At 38.9% G+C, this 25,349-nt stretch overlaps 1 protein-coding gene across 2 annotated transcripts in view; it reads left to right on the top strand.

The window, feature by feature from the left end:
• FHIP1A (FHF complex subunit HOOK interacting protein 1A) overlaps nt 1-25,349 on the top strand; it is a 246,190-nt gene that overhangs the window by 53,675 nt on the left and 167,166 nt on the right. For both annotated transcript variants that reach the window (XM_045465790.1, XM_045465792.1), the window contains exon 2: nt 16,967-17,093. The gene's annotated coding sequence lies outside the window, so the exon portion shown is untranslated. The remainder of the gene's footprint in view (nt 1-16,966; nt 17,094-25,349) is intronic.

The following is a 25,349-nucleotide window of genomic DNA, read 5'->3' as shown; positions in this document are numbered from 1 at the left end:
AGGTGACTCTAAACGCTGGAATTATGGATGACTTATGTTAAAGCATAATAAAAGGGATGTTGTCCACCTCCCCCGTACCACCACACCCCCATCCACCTGTGCTCTGTTCTGTCTTTTCAGCTGTGGTCCACCTGTGGATTGCAGTGATGATCCCAGTACTTTGTGCATAACTTGCCTGGTAGCTTACAAATATGCATCATAAAGAAAAGTTTGGCCAGTTTCATAGATGGCTTTGTTGATAATAATCCTGAGTATGTGGCATCTTGCTCTATGTCTCAGAATATCACCACGGTCCTTATTGAAAAGACCATCGTTTCTGTAAGGTGTCTGCTTGATGGGGCAAGTTTAAGTAAAGGTAATTACTACTGGAAGTTTTTTTTTTTTTTTTTAAGGTTTGATTGATTGATTTTTTATTATTTTTTAATTTTATTTATTTACTTTTTTAAATATTTTTTTTTAACATTTATTTATTTTTGAGACAGAAAGAGAGCATGAACAGGGGAGGGGCAGAGAGATAGGGAGACACAGAATCTGAAACAGGCTCCAGGCTCTGAGCTGTCAGCACAGAGCCTGACGCGGGGCTCAACCTCACAGACCGTGAGATCATGACCTGAGCCGAAGTCGGACGCTCAACCGACCAAGCCACCCAGGCGCCCAATTGATTGATTTATTTTGAGAGATACAGAGTGAGTATGGGAGGGGCAGAGAGAGAGGGAGACCAAGAATCGCAAGCAGGCTCCGTGCTGGCAGTGCAGAGCCTAACACAGGGCTCACAAAACTGCGAGATCGTAATCTGAGCCAAAACCAAGAGTTGGACGCTCAACCAACAACTGAGCCACTCAGATGCCCCTGGAGTTTGTTTTTTTATATCCCGTTTACAGAAATTCATTTGCTGCCCTCAGTGAGTTTAGAAGCTCCTGTGTGTGACATCCAGACCTTCTTACCAGACACAAATGTGATCTGACTGCTAACCACTCATTCTGATGCTATTTTTAGCCGTTTGTCAGCCCTCTGGGCCAGTTTGGTATTTTTATTTTTATAATGGGGCGGTCAGCCTTTGGCTGTTGTATTTAATAGATTTATAGAAATGGAGGGACTCTTAAAGGTAGTCAAGTCCAGAGTTCTTTAAACTTTTCTTTGCCTCGAAAGGACAGTACAAGCACTAATAAATGTAATTTATGCCACTGTGTAAATTGGAGAACAACTGAACATTAAGTTCGGAGAGGCACTGAAACGAGAGGCCAAAAGCCTCTTTTATCTCTCTACTCCCTTCCACCCCAACCCTTGAGGTATACAGATACACCATCTGGGGCTCTGTGGAGCTTAATTTGAAAACCACAGCTCTGGAGGTAATGGGTGTTTTGCTAAGTCTTAAATATTCCTAGCACCAATTTGCTGTTTATTGCTTCCTGAGGGTACAGTTTTAAAACAGAACTGCTCAGAGTTCTTCCTCTGTAGGAAGTAGTGTGAATTACTTACAGACACTCACCAGTCATGAAGAAGCTTATTGTATGTTGTTTAGCCCAACCAACGTGCACGTTAGGTACAGGTAAGAATCTGACTTGAGTGATGGAGTGATACTGGTTTCTCTATTTGATGGCAAGTATGGCATATGGCTGAAACTATGAATGTGCTTAGGAAGTTGGGATGTCCTATGTGGGATAGACTCTAATTGTGGTATTCAAAGTGGGGTCCCGTGGACTAGAAGCAGCCACAGCCCCTGTAACTTGCTAGAATGCCAATTCTTGGCCTCTTCCATGGGTCTGCTGAAACACAAACTTTGAAGATGAAGCCTAGTGCTTGGTATTTCACAAGCTTTCTGGGTGATTCTGCTGTCAGAGCAGTAGTAGTCTGGGGGTTAGCATGGGACAGCTACCCCTGTCCCCTTGCCTTCTATATATAGAGTTTTTCTTGCTCTCTTGTGGACATTTGATGTTATCTGTATCTTATAGGAAGTCCTCAGCAACTTTGTCTTCAAGACAGGTTTTTAAAAAAAATTTTTTTTAACATTTTATTTATTTTTGAGACAGAGAGAGACAGAGCATGAACAGGGGAGGGTGAGAGAGAGAGAGAGGGAGACACAGAATCTGAAACAGGTTCCAGGCTCTGAGCTGTCAGCACAGAGCCTGATGCAGGGCTTGAACTCACGGAGTGAGAGATCATGACCTGAGCCGAAGTCGGACGCTTAACCGACTGAGCCACCCAGGCGCCCCAACTTTGTCTTCAAAACAAATAGCCTAGCTCTGACTTCCAATTAGATTACCACCCCTTGGTAACTTTGATGTGGAAATTCTGAAGCCGCGACTAGATGTGTCTGAACACTAGGTGTTTCAGGTGTTAGTAGGGAGCCTGGTTGTTTATGAGAGGAAGTGATCTTCTGCTGGAGCAGTCAGGGCCTCATTCTTCTGGATGCTGCTGAGGCCACTCAGGCATTTCAGCTTCGTGTCTCCAGGGAGGGTCTGCTGGAGGATTCCCAATGCAGCACTTACATGACCACAATCATCTTAGCTGTCTCAGCATTGCAAACCTGTTCCTCTTCTCTTGTGTCTCCCTGATTAACTAGGCAGTCATTCAACAGCCTGTAGCTAGGGATTCTGAATGTAAGTAAGATCCAAGAATCACCCCTGAGATCAGAAAAATAAGATTTGCTTGTATGTATGAATATGATTTTTTTTTGTGGATAGAGGGTCTGTAGTTTTCATCAGATTCTGGAAAGTATCTCTGTCCCCCTGATACCTCCCCCAAACTGATTAACTATTGCTTCAGCTGCTTTGGGATAATAGTTGTAAGAAGTCTTCACTAGATTTGCAGTCATCTGAGGTGAAAGAGCTTTCGGGGGGATTGGCAATCCTAGTTTAGCTTGCCTTGTGGTCTCCTCAAGTGTTTGTACGTATGTTAAGTAAAGCAAGACTAGTTCTTTACTTCTAGAATCATGATTTTCTGTTTCTGAGCAGGAGGGAGGATGCACACTTGTTGCTATCAATGGCTAATTCAGTAGTTCCAGGAGTAGTTTCTTTAAAAAGTACAATCCTCTGAGGTATATAGAACAGGAGGATATTATCCCTGTCTACAGTTGATGGATGACCCTGAGGTTTAGAGAAAAACGTGAAATTGTCGCTAGGTTTATCTGTCCCCATGGTCTGAATGCATAGGACACTCCCACTGGCTCAGGCTCTGGTTACTTCTTTTTTTGTTTTATTTTGTTAAAAAGATGTTTTTTTTCATTTTGTTTTAGAGAGAGAGAGAGAAAACACAGGGGAGAGGGGCAGAAAGAGAGAGGGGGTGGGGGAGAGAATCCCAAGTAAGCTCCATGCTCAGCACGGAGCCCAAGGGGGGCTCCATCCCATGATCCTGGGATCATGACTAGAGCTGAAACAGTCAGAAACTCAACCGACTGAGCCACCAAGGTGCCCCTATGGCTACTTCTGAATACTCTTGGATGATGCCTAGACTAGTATTGAAAGTCCATTGTGGATAAAAGTCTGATTGTTTAACTGCACCTAAAATTGTTATTCTTTCTTTTTTTAATGTTTATTTTTGAGAGAGAGAGAGAGACAGAGCATGAGCAGGGGAGGAGCAGAGAGAGAGAGGGAGACACAGAATCTGAAGCAGGCTCTAGGCTCCAAGCTGTCAGGACAGAGCCCGATGTGGGGCTCGAACTCACAGACCACGAGATCATGACCTGAGCTGAAGTCAGACACTCAACCAACTGAGCCACCCAGGTGCCCCTAAAATTGTTATTCTTTAAAGGAAATGGATCCTGTGAAAATTGTGGATTTTTTTGCGGTTCCTTATATTTAAACAAAAATTTTATAGATCTCATCTCCTCACTTCACAGTCAAATGTAAGCTGGCCCCAACCCCTCTTCTTTTCTCCTTCATAAAGATCATAGAAAACCCCCCTGATCATATTTTTTTAGCATGTTGCGTCAGGAGAGGGCAAGTCATTGGCAGCTGGTAGCATCGCCTCCTTTTCATTAGATTGTTCTTTGGGTTTCAAAGACTAGTGCCCTTGTAACTTATATTACACAGCCTTAAAATTGCACATAAAAGTTTGCTATGGAAGAGTAGCAAATGTAAGATAAATTGAGAAGGTTAAGGGGAAAACTGTGCTAAGAGCCTCTCATAAGTGAATTCTCATCTTAAAAGCACAGCGATTTCTCCAAGTGACAAATTAACTTGAGATTGTGCTTTGCATTTTTAAGTAATGTGTGGTAGGGTAATTCCATTTGTGTTTAAGCTAGAGGTCAGTGCCTCCTGTACTCCACTTGTACTTTTTTGCTTAATGTAGTAAAGGAAGCTGTATATGTGGACATTTAATTTACTTTTATTTTGCAAATGCATTGTATCTGTGATTCAGTCAGTGATGAGATTCTGTGTGTTAAGGAAGGCTGGCATATAAAAGGTGTCTGTGCTGAGGGCTTAGGGCCAGAGCATTTTCCAAAAGGAGTATTTGTGCTTTGAAAACTTCTTATAAAGATTCTTGTTCTGACTTGAATTACTTTTTCACTTCAGTAGGTCACTGAAATGGATCAAGATGTCAGTAAATTCAGTTCCATGGCGTTGGGTGGGTAGAAAAGGCATTAGTAAGTGGGGTGGTGGTTTTTTCTGTCAGTGTCATAATTGATTATGAAAATTTAAGTAGGTGACTCCCTATTTCTACCAGGAATATGCATACTGATGTCATTTAGACTTTCACTTTGAGCAAGTGACTCCATATTTCTATCACAAATATGCATATTAATGTCATTTAGACTTTTTTTGTCATTTAATTTCTGTATTTTAGGGCTTATATATCTGTGATTTGTTGAACAGTAGTGAGAATACAGAGAAGAGGGTTCCTGACTAGCATTCTTTTTTTTTTTTTTTTTTTAATATAATTTATTGTCACATTAGCTAACATTCAGCATATATGGCTTCAGGAGTAGATTCCCGTGATACATTGTCCTGCTTAGCATTCTTACAATCTGTCTGGTGAGACCTGACTGATCATAGAAAGCTCTTAATTCTTCTAGTCACTGATGTCAGTATTAGGTGTTTAGACTGGGTAATTAATAATATCCTTGCCGTCCGCATCTTTCTATTGAGGTCTTCATTTTCCTTCTTTGGTCTTTAGCCACATTGCATTTTTGCTCCAGGGTTTTAATTTATGGGGCAGAGACAGTGGGTATGATGTTAGCTAATTGTGCCTGATGTGGACCTCACTTTTCAAAGTCAGAGCACAATACTGAAGATCATATTTTTTACTTGAATGAGATGCCTTGTTTTGATCTCAGGGGAATCAATGGGTACATATGCAATGGAGATAAAGAGAAGAGGGGCAGGTGGTAAGTTCAGGAGCTCCAGGGCCACGTTCCAATTAGTCCCCTAACCCGTGGTGGTGGACTTTATATTTCTAGGAAGAAGCAGAATAGATTGAAATACTTGAGGCTAGGAGGGAGCCTGAGGCAAAGCAGGCATCTAGATTTCCCTGAATTTCCTTTTACCTCAGATTCTTGTAAGAAAAAAAAAAAAACAAACCAACCCAAAACGAGCACTCTGAATCTGTGCTTCCTACAATGGAGCCTCCTATTACAGAATCTGTTTGCATCTAAATAAAGAAAGTAAATGAGTTTCAACACCATGCCAGTCACCTGACCCAGAAGCCATATATAGCTTGGTGGGTATTTTGAGGTTGTGTATTCACCTGTCTGGACAGTTAAGGATTCTGGACATATGTGGGGTTAGGAAATACTTGTGTGATTTTTAAAGGCTTATTGTTTATTGTGAAACATACTATGTTTATATTAGAGTCCAGTGACGTAGTTTCTGACTTCACAAGAGCTTTGCCTTAGTAACATATACTGTATGATTTCGCTCCTGTGGAATTTAAGAAACAAATGAGCAAAGGAAAGAAAGAGACAAACCAAGAAACAGACTCTTAACTATAGAGGACAAACTGATGGTTACCAGAGCAGAGGTGGGTGAGGGGATAAGTTAAATAGGTGACAGGGATTAAGGAGGGCACTTGTGATGAGCACTGGGTATTGCATGGAAGTGTTGAATCACTATAATTGTACACCTGAAACTAATATTACAGTATACCTTAACAATAATGGAAATAAGATTGAAAAAAAAAGCTTTGCCTTAATAATTAAAATTGACTTTTCCTTACCATTTGGCTTTTAATATATGTTTGAGGTCATGATCTTTTTGGTATTGTTTTAATAGAAATAAAATTTACATAATATGAATGCTGTGAATATATTTTGTCAAGAGAATTTAAGAGAGGTTAACTGACTCAACACTTGGTTCATTTATTTGAATTCACTGGCTGATAGGCCAGGCTGATATAAAGCCAGGTCTTTGCCTTCAAGGAGATCATAGCCTCCTAGGGGTATAAAAACATAAGCAAATATTAATAGAGGCATGTACAAGGTGCCCTGTGGCTGCAAAGAATGTTTACTGTGCTTTGCTTTTTGTGACTGAAAATGGTGGAATCTTTTCCTCTTGCTCTATTTTTTTGTAGCGACTTGTCTCACTTTGTTGTCTTCGTGTTTTCTGTTAGGGATTTCATATTAAGGTTAGAGTTTTGTCAGCTGTTTCATGCTTCTGAACATTTCTTGCTTCTAAGATTCAAAGAAAGAAATGTGCGTGGTGATGCCCGATGCTGGTCTGTTTGTAAGAATTGTAAAGTATGAACTTGCTATATAACTTGCTACAAAAGTTGATATAAAAAAGATATTTTTGAATGTTGGAGTGTAAACTGAGATTCTGCCAAACTTATTTTTCCTGCAAGACTGCTGGCCAGTATACTCCTGACCTGTTTGCTTACTTAAGCCAGTCCTATATTATATATATTTTTGCCTTTATTGTATGTTTTAGCCACATCTCCTCCCCAAACCCCAGGCCAAAAAAGAGTCTACTTCCTGTCTTCTTTGCTTTGAAGTTTCCTGAAACTTTAGATCCCTTGTTTTTTTTTTTTTTTTTTTTAAACACTAAAATCTTTTGCATGTTTGCAAATGGTAATAGCAGTGCCTTTTCCTTTCATACTGGTAAATGAGGGATTAAGTGGACAGTACTTATAAAGAGCTCCAGAATTCTTAGAGAAAGGAATAAATAAGATGAAGGAGTATTATGCAAGGTGAATAAATTATTTTCTTATATTAAGCTGAGTTTTATTAAGTTAGTGAATTTTTCTCAATGCTAATCTCTCTTTTTTAATTTAATACTCTGGTTTCTCTTTTTATACTTAATGCTTTTTAGACTTCCTCACTTCCCTTTTCTAAGGCATTTCTGAACTGGCACAATTGCCATTTTTTCCCTTAATTTTATAAAGTATGGTATCTTTTAAATGTTACTTTAAAAAATTCTTTCATGCCTCTTCCTTGGCCCATATGTAAAAATTGACTTGCATAGACTTCGCTGTAATAATCTTACTTTATTAAAATCTTGCAACATGTTGGTAAAGTGTGCTAGCTTATAGGTTTCATACCTAACTTTTAAACCGTAACCAGGCTTGTATTTTACCTTTCTCTCTGTGAATTGCTTAAAGGGCAGACTTATCTGGTTACACTTTCCAGTTTCACACAAAGGCCCTTTTCCGCCTTTTGCTATCTTGACAGCTGAGAAAGTCAAGGGAACAATCAACAGCCTGGTTTAAGAGGGCGCACACGTGTCCCTTGCACTGGCATTTGCTTCCTCTCTGGTGTGAAAGCTTGTACTTGTGGCTACGAAGTGACGTTGTCCAAAAACATGAAGGACAGGTGTTGACTCTGGCCTTGACCAAGGTGAGAATTTGAGATGAGAGATTTGGGCTCCATGGAGGAGGTGATTTGGAACTTGACCAGTGGGTCGGTTTTGTTACCTATCATTGAAGCTGGAGACTAAGTGAAGGAGATATAATTTCACAACTCATAATATAGCTCTAAAATCTTTTTCCTTTTGCTTGATGTATTTTAAGCAGTTGAATACATTTTCCATAAATTTTACTGCCTTCTATTTATCTTTGAATAGCAGCCAATGAGAGAAATATTTAGGAGGTTATGAGCGACAATAGCATGAACTGTTAGAAAAGTCCTTTTGTGGCATTCCTCAAGTGTATGCTGGTGGAAAAATTGCTGTAATTTGATAGTGAAATGTTGGAAAATGATTTTATTTACTATTTAGAAATAACGTAAATGAGCCTTGCTTTTTAAATTCACAGGTTCAAAACATTTAGTTATGCCTCACTAGCTCAATCTTTGCTCATTATGCTTTACATTGATGGAATTAAATGTGACACATTGCAATGTTGGACCAGCCACACAGTTTTAAAATACAGAGTTTGATTGAATTCTGAAAAAAAATTAAAGGTACCATTTAATATCAGAAATGGAGATTAGTGAAATTTTGTTTTTTACCCTAAAGTTGGTTCAAGAAAGTATCCCAGTGATACAAGAGGGAAAGAGCATGAAGAAGACTCAACTGTAAATTGCCGTAAAACCAAAAAAGATTCTTAGGCTTTGAGAGAGCAGGTAGTTTTTCAAAGCCGTGTTCCCGATGTCTGTAGTGGCCATACTATGGGTAGTCTTGGGGGTGAGGGGGACAGGCGGTGCACTTCTAGTACTTGCATCTACCAGTGCTGTTAGTAAACGTGTGCCGAATGGCATTTGGCCCTGAAGCATTGAGTTTTACCTGCTGGGTATCCAAGGACATATGTGGATGAAGGTCAGAGCTTCATGATGCTTGGAATTGTGTGAGGTTCATGGGTATTGAAAGAGTTGCCCTAATAGGAAGCCCATGCATTTTATTGGAAACCTCTGGAGGCCATCTTCTGATTCTTGTGCTTATCTTGTACAGGGACCATCTACAGTTTTCCTGTGACTTTCAAAGGCATCAATAATTTGTGCTTCAGTGTTGATAAGATAGTATGAGCATTTTCTGTGAGCTCAAATCACCTGTCACTTGTTTTGACGGTTAAGGGTAGGGAATTGAAAGTTAAACTTGGGTTTCAGTCTCTGCTTTGCCACTGTGTGATTTTAGTTACATAATCTCTTAAAAAATATTTTTTTAATGTTTGTTTATTTTTGAGAGAGACAGAGACAGAGTACAAATGGGGGAGAGTCAAAGAGAGGGGGAGTCACAGAATCTGAAACAGGCTCCAGTCTCTGAGCTGTCAGCACAGAACCCGACACAGGGGGCTCAAACTCACGAACCGTGAGATCATGGCCTGAGCCAAAGTCGGACACTCAACCGACTGAGCCACCTAGGTGCCCCAGTTACAGAATCTCTTTAAACTTCACTTTTGTTGTCTATAAAATACGTATTCATGGGGCACCTGGCTGGCTCAGTCAGTGGAGTGTGTGACTCTTGATCTCGGGGTCATGAGTTCCAGTCCCACGCTGGGCAGAGACTACTTAAAAAAATGGGTATTCATTCATTTGTTCATTCATTCATTCATTCATTCATTCAGTGAATATTTCTATGTGTCAGGGCTGTTGGTGCTGGGGAGTGAGCAGTGAGCAAAGCAGCAAAACCCCTGCTTTTGTGGAGCTTATATTCTACAGGGAGAAACGGAATATAAATGAATAGAAATAGAATGTATTTTGGATGGTAACAGTTGCTACCAAGAAAAATAAAACAGGTTTGGGGTAGAATGACATGACTAGAAGGCGCTTTCTTTCTGTTTTATGTGAGGTAGATAGGGCAGGGCTTTGTACTGAGGTGACATGTCAGCAGAGACCTAAATGGAGACAGGAATGATATATGAAGGTATCTGGGGATCTCAGGGAGGAGCAAGTCTGCACCGTCCCTGAGGTGAGAGCAAGCATGGCGTGTTTGGGGAGCAGCAAGGAGGAGAGCCAGCCTGCAATGAGTGAGGGCCAGAGGAGCGGTGAGGGCAGTACCCACCTTGTAGGGTTGCTTAGAAAATGGAGTGAGAAAACACATTGAGTATGTGCTTTATAATACATGAAGATTGTTTTAGGCATACAAGAAGCGTTCAGTAGTATGAAGCTTATTAACAACATTCATTATCTTATTAAATATCAGTAGAAAAAATTGTATCATTTTTCCGTTTAATGTTTATTTAATGTTTATTTTTGAGAGAGTGGCAGGGGGCAGGGACAGAGGGAGATAGAGAATCTGAAGCATGTTTCAGGCTCTGAGCTGTCAGCACAGATCCTGAGGCGGGGCTCAAACCCACAAACCGTGGGATCATGACCTGAGCTGAAGTTGGATGCTTAACCGACTGAGCCACCCAGGTGCCCCCAAATCATATCATTTTTATAGAAAAGCCATCTGATAAAATTCAGTATCAATTATTGGTCTCAAAGAACTCTACAAAATAGAGTAGGAAAATATTCTTAGCAAAATAAAGTATGTCCATCTCATTCCAAAAGCCATCTTAGGCTTAATAGGAAATTTGAGAACATACTATGAATATATTTGGAAATGAATATATTTGCAAATGACAAGAATATACGACTAGAATACCCAAGAAAATCAAGTGAAAAACTAATTATAAAGATAAAGTATAGGGGTGCCTGGGTGGCTCAGTTAAGTGTCTGACTCTTGGATTTCGGCTCAGGTCATGATCTTGTCGTTAGTTTGGGCCCCACCTTGGACTCTCTATTGACAGCATGGAGCCTGCTTGGGATTCTCTCTCTCTCTCTCTCTCTCTCTCTCTCTCTCTCTCCCTCTCCCTCTCCCTCTCCCTCTCTCCCTCTCTCCCTCCCTCCCTCCCTCCCTCTCTCTCTCCTTCTCTCCCCCTACCCCGTACCCTCTCTCTCCCTCTCTCTCTCTCTGCCCCTTCCCTGTTTGCATGTGCTCTCTCTGTCTCAAAATAAGTAAACTTAAAAAAAAAAATACAGATAATGTATAAATGTGCCTGGATGCCAAGATATTATATCAACATTTACAACTTTCATATATACCAGCAATAACTAATTTGAAGATATATGGAAGAAAAGACCATTAGAATACAAAAGTATAAAATACCTAAGAATAAACTTAAGAAATATATATGATGTATATGTAGGCAGGCACTTAATGCCGCTGAGGGATGCAAAAGAGATATGAAAAGTCTTGTCATTTTCTTGGATAAAAAGATGCCAATTCTCCTTATATTCATTAATATGTGTGTTTGATGATGTTCTAGTGAAAATAACAATAGGATTTTTTTTTTGGTGGGGGATACTAAACAGGCTTATTCTATGTTCGCATGGAAAAATACACAAGAGATTCAAATATATTATAAGGCTGTGATACTTGAAACATTGGTATTACCAAATACCATATTTAGTGTATGATAAAGATGGCCTTTCAGATTAATTAGAGAAAGATGCTGTGTTCGATAAGTAGTCGGATGAGCAGGTAGCCATCTGGGATGAATAAGCTATTTAGAGCGATACCTCAAATGTTAAGCCAAAAGCTATATAAAACAGAAATTAAAAAAATAAGTTCTAGAAGACAGCATGAGGAAGCTATTTTATAACGTTGGACTGCATAGGGCCTAAGTAAGACAGAGAACTGAGAAGCCACCAAAGAGATCGACCAACTTGATCGCATTGCTGCCCCCCACCCCCGAAAAAAAAAAAAAAAAAACTAAAAAAATTCTGCATAAGGAAAGTCAGAGAACAAGAAAATTGGGAAAAATGTTTACTTTTTTATATGAAAAGAGGGACCAATTTCTCTAATAAAGAGATCCTACAAATCCATAAGAAAAAGTCCAGCAACTCAGTAGAAACATGGACAAAGGATACAAATAGTCTTTAAAAGGAAGGGAAATAACAGTGGCTTCTAAACATGAGAAGATGCTTAATACGTTTATTAAAAGAGATTTGTACGTGACAACTATGCCAAAGTACCATTTATCTCCATTAAATGGGCAAAGATTTAAAAGGTTTATGATCTACACTGTAGAGTATGAATGCAAAACAATAGCCTCGTTAGTGGCCAATTTGGCAGAATCTACAATAACAAAGAATCTCATATCCTTTGACTAGGAACTTCAGTTCTAGAAATTTATCCTAGATATGAATATATCCTCTGAGATATACTGTATATACATATGTACTATGAATGTATCTTACATGTATATATATATTACCTGTATGAGAAAGTGATTTATGTACAAGATAATTATTGTAGGAGTGTTTATGTTGGTTAAGGATTGGAAACAACTGAAATATTCATCCATGGCAACTGAATAAATACATTGTTACATCTGTACATTAGAAAACCAGTGCAGTCATAAAAAATACCCATGAATCTCTTTATGTATTGTCTTGGAAAAATTGCCAGTATGTGTTTGGTGAAAAATGCAAGGTATAGGATAGTTTATATAATATGTTTATCTGTGTTAAAGTGTTTTGCTTGTTTATGAATAGATACAGCCTCTGGGGAGTATAATTTGAATACGAAGACACCCCCACCCCTTTTAAAAACAATTACACTTGGCACAATGCCTTGCACTTAGCACATATTACATGTTGGTGGTGGTGGCTATTTGCATTATAATTACAGGGTTTATCTCCTGAGTTGATTTTTAACGATTGGGTCTAGAAGAGGAAGCCCATCTTGCTATAAATGCTGCTTAATGAGGGTCATACTCATGTTGTTCATCAAAAATGCTATATATGCTTCCTGAAGTATGTTTCTTTCTTTCTTTTTTTTTTTTTTTTTTCTGAAGTATGTTTCTTGGAGGATGTCAGTACAAGCTCTGCAAACCAAAGATGCCAAATAAAATTGGGCAACATTGGATTAAAACTAAGCAGGCTTCTTTCTTGCAGGTTTTTTTAGATCCTTAATACATAAAATGTTCTTTGTGAATGTTCAAGAGAGATATTTAGAATGCAGTGTTTTCCAAATTTATTTGAATGTAGAACTTTAAACAACAATTGCTACTTTTTTTCCTTTAAAAAACATCTTTTTGAGTAGTTGTCATATTGGGAAATAGCACTTTAATACTTAGATTTTGGCTTTGTTCACCTTTGTTATTCATTTTAATAAATGTGTATTTTTGATATATTTCTAAGATATTTGTCATCTCTTTCTGCCTGCTTTTCCTCCTCTGTGATATGCTACAACTCATTCATTTGTTTCTTGGTTGATACCTTCCCAAAGTCATCCAGATTACACTGGGTTTCTTGGGTAAATAAGAGACTCTATAAAAGTAATGCAAAATCTCAGAGATGGATTGAATGGAAATTGAAGATTGAAGCTTCATTTGATTCAGCTTTTCCCAAAGCTTTAGAAGTTTTGCTGTTGGGGGGGGGGGAGTGGGGCAGAGGAATATAATCAACTTAATGGGTAGATAGTTGAGGAATCGTGAGCGTATAATGTGGAGAAGATGGCATCACTGTGGGTCAGAAGATAGGGTATCTCCCTCTGTCTTCACCACATACCAGCTGTTTGATCTTGAACAGGTCGCTCAGCCTCTTGTGCCTTGTGCTTCGTTTTTATTGTCTGTAAAATTCAGGGATTGGGTTTAGGTCTGTGCATTTTAAGGCTGAGTTGTTATTGATGTGCTTAATGGAATCATTGAAGATTGTAGGACCATGTAGAATATATTTTGTTCTACCCTACAGTTTCCATGTGTGGATATAGTCTATCTCAGGTCAGCTCTTTTGGAGAATGAAATTATTCAATAATTAGCTCATAGTCAATTGCATGTATTTGAATGAACTTGTTGAACTTTTTGAGACTTCTGTTTTGATTGATTGATTTAATTACCCTCCAGGAAAGCACTTGATTATAGCACAGGTCAATTAATATAGTGCTGCAGATAAATCCACACCTCCTGTGTAAACCCCCTGAATCTGTTGTACTGATTATAGGGAGAAGTCCATGATGTGGATATTAATTATCCTCCCTGCCCCCCACCCCTGCCCCGTGTTCATTTGGTGGTTTCGCTGTGCTTTTTGTGTGCTTCTGCCTGCTAACAGATTTCTGAACTCAGCACAGCAGAGGTCTAAATTCACTGAATTTATGCCATCAGGAAATGAGGTTTAAATTTTGTTTCTCAGTTGAAATTAGGGATGTAACCTAGCTGTTACACAGAAGAGTGTGAGCCTGAATTTGATTTTATTATGTGGAGGTAGAATGTTTTGTTAGGAGAGTACTTGCCTGAGCACAGATCTGAGTGTGACTGAACAGTTAACTGCTAACTCCCTACCCCCCCCCCCCCCCCCCGCCTTTTAAGCAGGAGAAATATTTTGTTTTTAAATGAGATGACAACCAAGAGAATTATCAAGACCCAGTGAATTTTTTTGAGAGTCCTTTCAATTTACTTGAGTTCTTTTTAACCTTGCTTCGATGTCATTCTGTGCATTACTGTCAAAGGACTCTGCTTCCTTTGAAGTTCCAAAGTGTTGCTGCTGGCGGAATCATGATGGTAAAATAGAAATGGTTCTCAGTAAAGCCCTTAGTGATAGATACACGATGCCTTTTTACCTAAGTAAAAGCGTATGTGTGTGTCTAAAAATTTAGAGTGTGAGGGGAGGATATGTGATATATGATAATGGACACTAAGATGGGAGAAGTATTTCTCATGAATTAGATATGCCCTTTCATAATTCAAGAGTCACAGAATGAAGAAAGGCTCGAAATCACCTGAAAAGCATCTGGAAGCAATCTGTAATTCTTAAGAGGCACTAGGAGAGCCTGTATCTCTCCAGTGCATGATGATGAAACTGTTCATGTGGGATTATGGAAAAAGTAGCATTCTGTTCTTTTGTAAAACCTCTTGCGATTAAATGCCTGTAGATTTGATTATGAATTATACTGCGCTGTCCCAGATGCTTAATAAACGATTAATTCATTAGAGTGAAGAAGGCAGATTTGAAGGTACTGAAGATATTTTGATATTTTTAAACAACAAAAATTCAACGGAATAAATTTGATGATCAAACTGGCCTTGTTTAACTGATTTATGAATTGGGCAACCTCCCGTCTAGCAACAGAAAGGAGCTTTATAGAGCTGTAGAAGAGGAAAGGTTTTTAAAGGCAGGAGGGTGGGGGCAGAAAATGGAAATTATTAGCAAAGAATACATTGTTTCAGACAAGGTTGTCACCCTAAGGGAGATGGGAGGGGGTGTATTCTGTAGATTATCTCGCTAGTGCTGTTCAGCTAATTCCATGTTGATTGGTTAAAGGTTACATTCCTAGGGGGATGGTGAGGGGGTTGGAAAAGCAGTTAGGTTAGGTATTAAGTCTTGGTTTGCTGAGGTGGGGTTTAGCACAAGTGCCTCCATTTGGGGCCTTCTGTCTCCTTTTTAATGATAAGAATTTATTTGCATGTAAAATATTACCTTTTATTTTCTGTGCCTCATACTCTTCTTGTGCCTGGTCAGTACCACTACTGTGCCCAGTTTTGAAGATTTAGGTTGTACTGAGGTCTCCCTGCCCCCTCCCCATTTTTTCGCTTTTGTGAAACGTTTGTTACAAGAAAAGGTATTACGTTCCAAACACATACACCAAACCTCTGACAGTGACTTCTAGGAAGCCATCTTTTAATATATTGGACTGTTGCAGGAAAATTATTGCATTAACGAGTGGCTCATCCTTGTTACACACAGATTTTAAAGACATATTTGTTGTACTAGACTCTTGAATTGTTCCCCTTAACCTAGGTTGGGGAAATATTTTACCCAATACTTATAACTATATCAGAACATATTGCATCTTATTTCTTGCTTTTGCAAAAGTAGTTGTGATCATATGTAATTACAACATTGCACTGTGCTTTTTCTTCATATGGTAAATGGCATTTTCCATTTTGTTATAAACTCAAAGTTTTTTGATGGCTGACAAAATTACGGTTAAGTAAATTATGTTGTGTCAAATTTACTTAACTCTTCCCCAGTTATTGGGCATTTAAATGGTTTTCGTGCTTTACAGTTAAGTGTGTGTATGTGTGTGTATATATATGTATATATATATAATTTAATTTTATTTTAATTCGAGTAGAGTCAACAGGCAGTGTAATAGTTTTAGGTGTACAATATAGTGATTCAACACTTCTGTACACACCCAGTGCTCATCACCACAAGTGCACTCCTTAATCCCCATCACCTATTTAACCCATCCCCTCACTCACCTCTCTGGTAACCATCAGTTTGTTCTCTGTAGTTAAGGGCCAAATTTAAGTGTAGCATTTATTGTTTTCTTATAAGATGTTCTTACCTGGACATTTGTCTAGCTTGCACCTATTTTGATCTTGAACAGTGACTTCTTGTGGTTTTGTTTAGCATTTGCATTAGCTTCTGCCTTTTGTACTCTGTGTTTGGAGTTAGTGTTTTTGCTGTGCTCTCCAGGACACTTCTAGGTGTTCTTTGTATTTCTCTCAGGTAGGATAATTTCCCAACATTCTTCAGACTCCTGTATTTCTGGCTGTACAGTAGGGATTAAGCCATCCATTTGTGTTGTGAAATTTATCTTCCCAGTTAGGCCTGATGATAGGAGATGTGTGTCTAAGACCAAAGTAAACCTTGCTCATGGGCTGGCAAAAAAGCTGGAACTTTCAACTGTCAAAGTCAGGGTAGGTCAGAGGTACCAGGGAATATTTTGTGAGTATTCCACACTTTTAAAAAGTTGATTGTGAAAGTTGTTTGTGGCCCTACCTTGACTATTTTGTATTGTATTGTCATTATCTTAATACAATGCTGCTGATGCAGGGGTATGGATTTATTTGGTTTCATGTTTTTTTTTTCTTCTATTCTGAAAGAAGTGTGTAGTTGTCTAACATCTCTTAGACAATGGAGGAATCCTCTACTTTCTGCTACCCAGAGGGAGTCTTTCATTTTTGGCAAACATTCAGGTGTTTAAGTAAAAATTTACCTTTTGCTTATAATTTTCTTTTTGATAAAGAGAGGTGCGATCTGAGGAGAACCCTCTCAGTGTACCACAAATGGTGGGGAAAGGGAGGGGAGAAAGACTAGAGAGTCTTAGACTGGGTTTTAGCAGTTTATTAATGATCATGGGATATTTTTTATTCCTTTCTATAGAGTTCGGAAGTCTTCTTCTGGGAGTTTCCAACAGTGCCAAGTGTTGGAGAAATCTTTTCTGCCCCTCTGATAGCGTGAATTGAGCAAATACAGCCCAGCACTACGCTACCAAAGACAGCAATCTCAGGTAACATCTTCTCATTACTATTAGTATGAGTTCAGTACTGTTCTGTAACAGGCTTAAAAAAAAAAAACCTACTTGAACTTACACATCCAAGTGAACATTATCTTGTTCACAACAGTTTGAGAGGCTGTCCTATACTCAAAACATTTACATAAACATAAAAAACCAATTTATTTATGTGTTTTTTGGACCTACATCTCTATCCTCTAGTAGCATTCTTTTTTTTTTTTTATTTTTTAAACGTTTATTCATTTTTTTGAGAGGCAGAGACAGAGCACAAGTGGGGTAGGGGCAGAGAGACAGACGCAGAATCTGAAGCAGGCTCCAGGCTCTGAGCTGTCAGCACAGAGCCCGAACCCCACGTGGGGTCGAACCCGCAAGATCATGACCTGAACTTTGGTAGCTTAACTTACTGAGCCACCCAGGCGCCCCTCTCCAGTAGCACTCGTAAACATCATATTTTCTGTGGTGGCACATCTCAACCCTGTGGGGGTGTATTTGGGAAGTAGTCTAAACTTCTTTAGAGCTAGGGTGACGAATCTGTGGGGCTCTACTTTTTATCAAAAACCACAAGGTACAGTAACATAATGAAAACAGTTTTCCTTTTTGTAATTTGTGTGTTTGAGGGCTTATACACTGTATTAAAAGTTAATTCTAAGAAGAGGTGACTCTAAGTTTCAAACAATGGTAGTATTGTTAAACAATAGGGCTTATAGTTTGCAGAGAAGCATGTGCTATCTATTTGACTATGTATATGTTGGTATTCTTTCTTATTAAAATCAATCAGTCTGCATTGTAGAAAGGGTTCCTGTATTAATGAGGTTAAATAAGATGGGATCTAAACTTCAGGTATACCTCTACGCCTTGTAATTTGCATCTTACTGGTGGTGTGTTTTGCATTGTTTTTCCAAGTGTTATCAGGGTGCTTGTTAAAAATGCACATTAAAAATGCAAATTATTAGGCCCCAATCTAGGGTGTCAGAATCAGAATGGTGTGGGGAGGGGTTTGGGAATCTGCATTTGTCAAGTAAATACCATCAAAGATTGACATCCCCAATGTCGTAAAACCATACCTCTATCTAATCTTTGTATTTTTTTTTCAATGTGAAGCTGTTGTTGCATAGTTATTTCCTTGATATTTGCTTTGAATATAATAGCACAGGACTACATTCTCAAGTAGCTTATCATTAGATCAAATGGAGGGTGTAATTGAATAAAACTGTACTTTGAACTTTATGTCTAAATTCAAAGTGGATGTATTTTTTCCTTAGGTGCAAATCATAAATCTATTTTTGACATCCAGATGCCAAATGCTAAATTTTATGAAATATCTGCTCTTCATATTTGCTAATAAGTTGTACCTCAGATATCTTCTTCAAGTGTGGCTGGGAAAGAGGAATGGGGAGGCACTGGAGGCCCCTGGAGTCTATGCTACACTCATTTACCATCCAGCCCAGTGTTTTCCAGTAAATATAGTGAGGAAAGTTTTGCTGTGCAAATTATGATTCAAACAGAAAAAAGACTTGGGGCACCTGGATGCCTCCCGTGTCCGAGCATCCAACTCTTGGTTTTGGCTCAGGTCATCATCTCACAGTTTGTGGGATTGAGCCCCATGTGGGGCTTCATGCTGGCAACATGGAGCCTGCTTGGGATTCTTTATCTCCCACTCTCTCTGCCCCTTCCTGTTCTCGTTCTCTCAAAATAAATAAATAAACTTAAAAAAAAAAAAAAGGAAAAATTTACAGTGTCCTGAAATTTTGTGAAGCTCTTTGAACCCCCCCAATGAAAGGGAGTATTAACATGAAATGAAACAGTAGCCTTTGTTACGATGTTATTTTCATTACCATGTACATTCTTTAGTAATCGTTCCTATAAATTTACTATTTTTAGGTAGTGTAAGCCTTGCGTATAAAGTGTGTTATTTTTTAGATATTTTCAAGTTTACAGATTATACCTTTACTTTAAAAGATACGTGCAATATTATAGCATTCTGTGCATGTTAATATTGAGAGATAAATGTAAAATAAAAATGTGACTGTAGATTTCTAAGTGAAGGCTATTATCTTGAGATGCTTGTTTCCTTTTTTTAAATATATAGTTTTTTATGTTTATTTTTGAGAGAGAAGGACAGCACAAGTGGGGGAGGGGCAGAGAGAGAGGGAGACACAGAATCTGAAACAGGCTCCAAGCTCTGTGCTCAGAGCCTGATGTGGGGCTCAAACCCATGAACCGTGAGATCATGACCTGAACTGAAGTCAGACACCCAACCGACTGAGCCACCCAGGCCCAGAATTTCCTTACTTTTTAAGGCTAAATCATATTCTACTATATTTTTGTGTTATCCATTCATCAACTGATGGACTTTTGGGTTGCTTCAGCTTTTTTGGCTGTCACGAATACTGCTGCTATGTATGTGGTGTATAAATATGTTTGTGTCCCTGTGTTCAGTTATTTTATTATATATATATTATTATATATTCTAGTATATATCTAGAAGTGGAATTGCTAGATCAAATGGTAATTCCATTTTTGATTTTATGAAGCACTGTTTTCCTTAGCAGCTACATCACTTTACAGTCCCACCAATGGTACCTAAGAGCTCTCTACATCCTCACTGACACTGGTTATTGATTTTTTGTTTTGTTTTGTTTTTTTTAATTTTTATTAATTTTTATTATTTTTAAAATTTACCTCCAAGTTAGTTAGCATATAGTACAACAATGATTTCAGGAGTAGATTCCTTAATGCCCCTTACCCATTTAGCCCATCCCCCCTCCCACAACCCCTCTAGTAACCCTCTGTTTGTTCTCCATATTTAAGAATCTCTTATGTTTTGTCCCCCTCCCTGTTTTTATATTATTTTTGCTTCCCTTCCCTTGTATTCATCTATTCTGTGTCTTAAAGTCCTCATATGAGTGAAGTCCTATGATATTTGTCTTTCTCTGACTAATTTCGCTTAGCATAATACCCTCTAGTTCCATCCACATAGTTGCAAACGGCAAGATTTCATTCTTTTTGATTGCCGAGTAATACACCATTGTATATATATATACCACATCCTCTTTATCCATTCATCCGTGATGGACATTTGAGCTCTTTCCATACTTTGGCTATTGGTGATAGTGCTACTATAAACATTGGGATGCATGTGCCCCTTCGAAACAGCATACATTTTTCCCTTGGATAAATACCTAGTAGTGCAATTGCTGGGTCATAAGGTAGTTCTATTTTTAATTTTTTGAGGAACCTCCATACTGTTTTCCAGAGTGGCTGCACCAGTTTGCATTCCCACCAGCAATGCAAGAGATCCTCTTTCTCCCCATCCTCGCCAACATCTGTTATGTTTGTTTGTTTGTTTTTAACGTTTATTTATTTTTTGAGACAGAGAGACAGAGCATGAACGGGGAGGGTCAGAGAGAGGGAGACACAGAATCGGAAACAGGCTCCAGGCTCTGAGCCATCAGCCCAGAGCCTGACGTGGGGCTCGAACTCACGGACCGCGAGATCGTGACCTGAGCTGAAGTCGGCCACTCAACCGACTGAGCCACCCAGGCGCCCCTGTTATGTTTGTTTTCTAATAGCAGACTTTCCGATGGATGTGAGTTGGTATTTTGTAGTTTTGATATGCCTTTCCCAAATGATTAGTGATGGTGAACACCTTTTCATATGCTTGTTGGCCCTATGTGTACCTTTTTTTTTGAGAAATGTTTAGTCAAGTCCTTTGTCCATTTTTTTAAAAAAAATTTAATGTGTATTTTTGAGAGAGAGAGAGAGAGAGCAAGCGCTTAAGCTGGGGAGGGGCAGAGAGAGAGAGAGAGGGAGACACAGAATCCGAAGCAGGCTCCAGGCTCTGAGCTGCCAGCACAGAGCCTGACGTGGGGCTCAAACCCACGAACTGTGAGATCATGACCTGAGCAGAAATCAGACATTTAACTAACTGAGCCCCCCAGGCACCCCTTGTCCTTTGTCCATTCTTTAATTGGGTCATTTGTCTTTTAGTTTTGAGTTGTATTTTTGTAATATATACTATATTCTGATATTAATCCTTTATCAGAAATATGACTTGCACATATTTTCTCCCATTCTGTGGGTTGCCTTTTCACTCTGTATATTGTGTCCTTTGATGCACCAAAGTTTTAAATTTTGATATAGTTCAGTATATCTGTTTTCACTTTTGTTGCTTGTGCAAATCAAGGTCATGAAGCTTTCCCCCTGTCTTTTCTTCTAAGAGTTTTTTTAGTTTTAGTTTTTATTTTAGGTCTTTGATCCATTTTGAGGTAATTTTTGTATATGGTGTAAAGTAAGGGTCCAACTTCATTGTTTTGTGTATGGGTATCTGGTTTTCCCAACACTGTTTGTTGAAGTGAAGTTTGTATTTTTAAAAACAGTTTAGGATAAGGAAAAGAAAAGCGGAAAATCATAAATGCCTATGTTGTATCTATGTAGGAATAACCAGAACTCCTCTGTTTGTAATTAAGAAGATATGTCAGACTATTTCAGAAACAAAACAAAAAGAAAAAAAAGACTATTTCAGAAACTATTTTATAAATATGAAGCCCACTTTAGACTAAGGTTTAATAAATGTAGGTTAGTGTAAAGCCTGTGTTTAAGTTTTATGTTTGTTAATTGGTGGGCAGTGACTTCTTGTATTTGGGCTTTGATTATGGTAAACTCTGTTTTGTTTTTTAGGTATGGGTGTGTGGGTGTATGAGGCCTGATACAGGGCTTTTCTCAGTTAATTCTGGCCAATGAAGGATCTTGTCGTTTTATGGCGCTTTAGTTTCAAGATCGTAACAGAATCAACGTTTTTGTGGTAGAGAATAGCCAGTAATGAATCCTGGGAAAAACCTGTAGCCAGCTCAAACAGTCACCTGTCTGTGTAGCAGAAGTTATTTGGAACCTGTTTTTGCCTCTTAGCTGTAAAAAGCAGTGTGTGTGTGTCAACAGAATATTTACACTGGTTTTGGAAAGGTCAGACATCAGATATTGTACCCTTAGAAGTCAGATTATTTTTGGGAGGGGAGGAGGGTACTGGGCACCGAGTGGGAAGAATATAGTAGCAAATATATGTAACTGAGAGGAAAGCCTGGGCAGAAGATAGAGGGAACAGTTCAGGTGGGTGTAGGAGTGGCATGGATAATGAAAGGATTGCATACTTAGGCGCATTACTTTCTTCAGAGGAAATGGTAGCAGATAATAAAGGTAGCACAGTAAGTACTACAGATGGAAAGTGGGTTTGAAAGGAGTTGGAGACAATATGATATAAAATGTGTATGATAGTCTTCGGGAGATGCTGTCAGTGGAATTCATCTGTTAGGGATTTTGTTCTCAGAGCAGTGAGACAAATAGCAGGTAGACAGAGGCAATTACAGATATTCTGAGCTGTTGAGGGAATTACATATTTGAATGTAGTGTTTCAGGGTTAAGACTTGTCTACACGAGAGAAGAGCCACAGTGATAGCAGCACTAGAATGCTGTCTTTCGGACGTAAATCCGGGAGGTCTGAGTGATGCAGAATTGGGGCGGTGAGTGATTTCCATGGCTTTGTGTGGAACCAGTGGGAAACCACTGTCAAAAGTGGTTTTGCATAAAAAATCTAGCCTCAAAACTGGACTAGATTTTTCTGAGTAAATGATGCTGAGGGAGCATAAGGCAAGCTGATAGGTAGCAAACGCCAACCCCCCAGGTGGGGTATGTGTGATGTTATTCCTCTGACACTCCTGGCTGTGCAAGAACACAAGAAAGGAGAAAACAAATGGTTAACTAATAGAGATCACAGTCATGCAGGACATGAGTCTCCATCAGTTTACGAATATCGTAGTAAATTACAAGAAAAATGCAATCTTGTTAATAGCCTAATCTCCAGAAACCTATAGGCTCAGTTTCCTGGAGCCCCAACATCACCCTCCCCTTCATAGTGATGTGGGGAACAAAGGCAAGAAGGAAATGGCAGGTAAAATTAAATTTCTTTATAACCTGCAGCCCACTGACAAATACTTAAGGCAAATACAGAGTGTGGATAACATTTCTCCAGGAACCTCTTCTGTCATCATGTTAATGTCTTGCTGGAGGAAAAATAACCTTAGCTTGAGAATAGCAAGGGCTCAGGTATCTTAGGAGTCTTCTTTCACTTATGAAAGTCCTTTTAGAGGCCTCCCTTTTTGCCTTTACCTCCCCCAATTCCATAGTATATAATCAGTTACTCTTCACAACCCCAGTGCAGCTCTTTCTGCCTACAGGTCCTGTTCATGCTTTAATAAAATCACCTTTTGGCACCAAAGAATTCTTTCTTGGCTGTCAGCTCCGGACCCCCACCACTCCAAAACCCCATCAAATAACATAAAGAGATACCTAAAATGACTTTGTATAGTCAAATAATCAAACCAGCTACCTAGTGCTTTCATTCTGAAATTTGTTCATTCTGCATGTATCTTTTCATAATTTATAGACTTTAAAATCACGATCTATCTTTAAATTGTTTTGTGAAATCTGTCCTTTTATGTATTCAGTTATTTTTATTTCTTCATAGGTTCCACGACCCTTGTAATTTCATTCTAGCTTAGTTTGGATCTTTTCCAGCTCTGTATGTTTCTTCCAGTTTACCAGAATGGCTTAGAATAAATGTATGTAATTTATGTTTGGTCATGTTTTCTATTTATTTTCAACAATGTTCCTGAAACGCATTGGCTTTTCTTGGTCTTTAAGGGTACAAGGCTGCCCTGAATCGGTGTACAGAGAAAAGTCTCTAAATGGCTCTAGTGCAGACCAGAGGTTGTCAAAGTGTGGTCCCCAGATGAACAGCATCAGCTTCACCTGGACGCTTGTTAGAAATGTAAATTCTTGGGGAGCCTGAGTGGCTCAGTTGGTTAAGTGTCCGACTTCGGCTCAGGTCATGATCTTGTGGTTCATGAGTTCGAGCCCTGTGTCGGGCTCTGTGCTGATACCTCAGAGCCCGGAACCTGCTTTGGATTCTGTGTCTCCCTCTCTCTCTGCCCCTCCCCAGTTTGCTCGCATGTGTGCGCACTCTCTCTCTCTCTCTCAAAAATAAATATTAAAAAAATTAAAAAGAAATGTGAATTCTTAGGTTGAATCAGAAACTCTGAGGGTAGAGCTCAGGTAGTTATGTTTAACAAGACCTCAGATGATCCTGATGCATATTACAGTTTGAGAATTGCTTCAGTCATTCTCATTAGCTATGTGCTATTGTCCAAGTCATACGTATTCGTTAAAAAAATTTTTTTTAAATGTTTATTTATTTTTAAGAAAGAGACAGAGTGCAAGTGGGGGAGGGGCAGAGAGAGAGAGAGGGAGACACAGAATCCGAAGCAGGCTGCAGGCTCTGAGCCATCAGCACTGAGCCTGATGTGGGGCTCATACCCATGAATGGTGAGATCATGACCTGAGCCAAAGCCAGATGCTTAACCGACTAAGCCACCCAGGTGCCCTGTCATTCATATTCTTTAGCTCTTGGTTTCCTGATCAGATAAAGCAAGGGTTCTCAAATATTAGTGTGCACACAAATTATCTAGTGAGCTTATTTAAAAAGTTTTAAAAAGCAGTAAATTTTTTCTAACCTCATACCCTGAGATTCTGATTCAGTAGGTCTTAGATGACTCCGCTGTCTACTTTTCAGCAAATTTTCATATTTATGATCTGAACCAGTGGATGTCTCTGAGTTTCCTTCAAGTTATAAAGTAATGGGATTTAAAATGGCTTTTTTGGGAGGTTCAGTAACTGAAGCTTGGGGGCCAGAACTTTATTTGCAAAGTGCAGTTTGGATTATTTTTCACTGAAACCAATATGTTCTGATTTTGAAAAATCAGAATCTTACCTTGAAAAATCTTGTTCTTTCTTGACTACTTAGATTATTGTAGGAGATTTTTCTGATGCTAATCCTCATTGGTAAGGCAGTCTGCTCACTTAAAAGAGCTTTCTGACTCTTGTAAACTTGGAGATTTCATTATGTGGTTCTTTAGGTAATTTATAAAAATAAACACTGGCTCTTAGGGAATACTGCCTTTTACTGAGGTCTTTTTGTCCTTACCCTTTATTTGTAATCTCTGAGATTGTTCCCTCTGTGTGATGTTTCCCTCATCTGACTTTTGAAAGAATTGAGATCAAGCCTCCCTGATATGTGCCACTTTGGCATGTGGATTACTTTGAGCTGAATTAGAGGCCCAAAAGACTCAGAGATTTCCCCTCCCTCTTAGGGGCCTAAAATAATTTATATAGGGGGCTTGGTCCAGGAAGAGAACTGTC

This window comes from Leopardus geoffroyi, chromosome B1, assembly GCF_018350155.1.
Source record: "Leopardus geoffroyi isolate Oge1 chromosome B1, O.geoffroyi_Oge1_pat1.0, whole genome shotgun sequence".
NCBI classification, from domain to species: domain Eukaryota; kingdom Metazoa; phylum Chordata; class Mammalia; order Carnivora; family Felidae; genus Leopardus; species Leopardus geoffroyi.
This window is presented reverse-complemented; position numbering and strand designations above follow the sequence as displayed.